General features: G+C 35.0%; 1 long non-coding RNA gene across 1 annotated transcript; it reads left to right on the top strand.

The window, feature by feature from the left end:
* Nucleotides 1-797: 797 nt before the first annotated feature.
* On the top strand, nt 798-3,503 carry LOC311290992. The gene is made up of 4 exons (XR_014627495.1): nt 798-1,792; nt 1,899-2,057; nt 2,169-2,331; nt 3,182-3,503. It is a non-coding gene; the product is annotated as an uncharacterized lncRNA (long non-coding RNA).
* Nucleotides 3,504-3,831: the final 328 nt, after the last annotated feature.

Below are 3,831 nucleotides of genomic sequence, written 5' to 3'. Positions count from 1 at the left end.
CTTTGGATTGTTTCTCGCCTCTAAGACTCCTGAGAACTGAGATGAAAATAAAACAAAAAGTGTCCTAGATTTGAGCAGAAAGGATAAAGAAGAGAGGAGGGAGAGAGATTAAAGTGCATGGAATGATTCGGCTGTAGTCGTATTTTTTTTTTTTTCGTCCTTCTCTCCTTTTCTCTCTCAGTGGAAACGTGACATTCTTCATGACATATTCTGGATTAGAGGCCCTCAGATTAGAGACGCAGGTAAACCTGACCAGGTAATTCCCTACGACACGGTTTTTAAACTACTAGAAGACTTCAAACTACAATAGCATGGCAAAAAAAATAAAAAAAATAATAATAATTAAAAAAAAACAACCAGCCAAAGCTAAATCAATCAATATTCTTGAAGTTCTTGCTAGATCATAGTCATGTTTGACATTGCTTCCATTCCTCTCGACTTCACTTGAACTTGATGTTGGATCATAAGTAAACCTTGTTCTTTATGTGTTCAGGGCTTTTAAGAACAAGACCTTTGATCTTGTAAGAATTTTAGACGATATAATACAGTATTTCTGAGAGCTCTAAATTACATGCTGACTGGTTTGTACAAAACAGAACAGCAACAATGAACAACATCCTTTTAAGAACATGATCATTAAAAACATTATTACACAGACACAGTTTGTCCTGATTCTCTGGTCAATTCTTTATTCTTCATTTCACCGTCTACACTGTTAAAAATTGCTGTAAAAATACAGTGAATTTCCAACAGTAAAATACTGTTATTTCAATAAACAGTTTAATCCTGTTAATTTACAGTCTATGTTCCATAAATTAATTACTTGTCGTAAATTTACAGCATTTATGTGTAAACCCATTTGTTTCTGGGAAAAACAGTCTTGGACTGTAAAAAATAGCACGTGGGGGCGGGGCATCTTCAACGCGGTCTATTTCGAACAGAAAGCAGTCAAATAACAGAATTGTTTCGCAACACTCAGACGGTCTTAAAGAAGGACACTGTTCAAGGTAAGTTATTTCTTTACTGTTATTCTGTTATGTTGCTCCCCCAACCTGTACAATCGCCTTTTTCATGAGGTATTTTTGATTGTGCTGTTACTGAGCGCGAATCGCGTTTTGTAGAGCTCTCAACGGTTGAGGCATTTCGCCTGCTAATGAATGTTCTCTGAGCTCCGATTATCACGGCGAACTATTTGCTTGATTAAAGTTAAGTTACCATTTAGAAATTAGTTTGGCTTTCATTTGTAGTAACCCTTAACTCGATTTACATGAATGTCTGATTCAGTAATGTTACACGATGCGAATCTTACCAGATGCATTAATGTAAATCGTATAATATCATGCACATAAGATGGAGAATAATTACAAAACTACTCGAAATATCCAGATTCATTATAATAATTAAAAGTTAGTGGTCAATTTGTTTAGTTTCCATGCAAATTATGTTGTAAAGCTGTTCAAATTCTCAAAGCAAAATAGATAGTGGTGCGAGTAACTGTTACCTGTGTTTTTGTGAGATTCACATGTAACTTACATACTATTAAAATGTCAAAGAGGTTATTTCTGAAAGACGAGGCGGATATTCTCGACTTTTCGGCGCGAAACACGTTTTGAAGACAGACAGTTATCAACAGCTGAGGCATTTCACTATTCAATGTTCTCCGTGCTCGACGTCGAATGTCTTTGCTTGGTTTAAGATGACGAAATAATAATTATTTCTTCTTTTTTTTCTTCTAGGAATCATTCACTTGATGTAAATGTTTTACTGAGACAGTACACAGCCCTAATCTTTGGTGAGTTTCACATGGATGGCCTTAGAGTGAGTAAATAATCAGAAAATTGAGAATATTGTGTAAACTGTTATTTAAAATCAAATCAAATAAATAAAATTCATTTCAGGGAGGGCAGAGAACTGTACTGAACGCTGGATGATTGTGTTGTTTGTGATGGCATACAACCAAGATTCCTGACTGCAATAGCAACCATGTTTGCAATGTCCTACGTCTTCAATCTTCAGTATCTAGAGGAGGCATGTGGCACCTTGGAATTCATTCAAAGGTATTTTATCACCTTTTATAGTACCCTTTATATTTAAATTGATAAAAGGTGGATTTTGTAAGTTTTATTTTTTAATGTGTTTGTGGGTGTGTTTTTTTTTATTACCCTTAGACGATTTGTTGGGATAAACCCTGAAAGAGGTTTGAAGACCTGCAGAGGCAAGGTGGTTTCAAAGAAGACTGGAAAACTTGTCAGCAAGAAGTCTGCCACTGTCAGTCCCAAAGTTGCTTCTTTCCTGAAGAACCTCATCGATTTTGAATGGAACTTCGTCTAGGTAACTAAACTTAAATGTCCACTGACACTCACATTTGTGCAGCTTCCTAAAAGAATCAACACCTCTTAACTGCATTCATATTCAGTGGTAAGAAAGTATCTGAACCCTTTGGAATTGGATGATTTTCTGCATTAATTGGTCATAAAATGTCTTCATCAGTCACATGTATAGACAAACAAAGTGTTTAAGCTAGCTACACAAAAAATTATAATCTTTCATGACTTTACTAAACATCCCATTAGCCACTCTCAGTGCAGTGTAATAAAAATGTACATTTTGTAAGTGACTACATTGTTACCTCTATGAACCACAAATGTTGTTTTTGTTTTGTGATGGTTGTTCATGAGTACCTTGTTTGATCTGAGCAGTTAAACTGCCCAATGTTCTTCAGAAAAATCCACCATGTCTTGCACAGTTTTTGGTTTTCCAGCACATTCTGAACAATTAAACCCTTTACAATAGTGACTGCATGGTTTTAACATCCATCTTTTCACAATGAGAACTACTCATTAGTTATATAGGGTGCCAGGGGGATGATTTTATTCTGAAGAACAGTGGACAGTTTAACTGCTCAGAACAAACAAGTGAATCATGAACAACTATTACAAAAACAAAACAAACAAAAAAACATTCGTGGGTCATTAAGTAACAAGAAGTTCACTTACTGCAGCACTGTGAATATTTAATGAGATGTGTTTAGTAAAGTATAGATAATCTCTAAGATTAGTTATGTACAATAACATGATCATTTTATGTCTCTTTTAAAAGTGTTCGTAGAATATGTGATCACTAGTTTTTGTCATGTGATTTATTTTACCACTAAGATTTTCTTGATTTTCTTTCCTCTCAGATCTGGATTTCCTCTCAGACCAGATGTGTCAAAAGCTGATGTGGGACGTTTTGGCTGTTTTTTGCCGTTTGACGTTTTTTCACCCATTGGATCCCTTGTCCTCTCAGATCCGGACTTCCTCTCAGGCCAGATCTTTCAGATGAGATGTTTGAGATGTTTTCTGCAGTTTTTTTGCCTCTATCAAGGATTTTTCATCCATTGGTTCTCAATATTTTCCTCTCAGACTCAGAATTCCTCTCTTGCCTGGATGCTGATGTGACATTTTGAATGTAAGGTTTCTTTGTTTGCCTACTGGTTCCTCACATTGAATTTTACAATGTATTTTCTGTGACTTTTTTTCCTTAACTGTTAGTGTATTGTTAAAACTTGTTAGCTGTTTTAAATAAATGGCAAACAATACTGTACCATAATCTATATTTTCTTCATTTTTTCCATTGAGTAAATATAGGGATGTTAATAGATATCGGACAATAGAGTAAATAGAAAACAGTATTTATATTCTAACTTTTTATACTATAGAATTATAGCTGGAACCATTACTGCCAGTACTTTGTGAAGCACAGCCATAAAATTAAAAACTGTAGAATTACGGTAAATGGCTGGAACCACAGCTGCCAGTACTTTACTGTGAAATTACAGCATTGTTGAAA

Source organism: Rutilus rutilus (genome assembly GCF_951802725.1).
Source record: "Rutilus rutilus genome assembly, chromosome: 5".
In the NCBI taxonomy this organism is placed as follows: domain Eukaryota; kingdom Metazoa; phylum Chordata; class Actinopteri; order Cypriniformes; family Leuciscidae; genus Rutilus; species Rutilus rutilus.
This window is presented reverse-complemented; position numbering and strand designations above follow the sequence as displayed.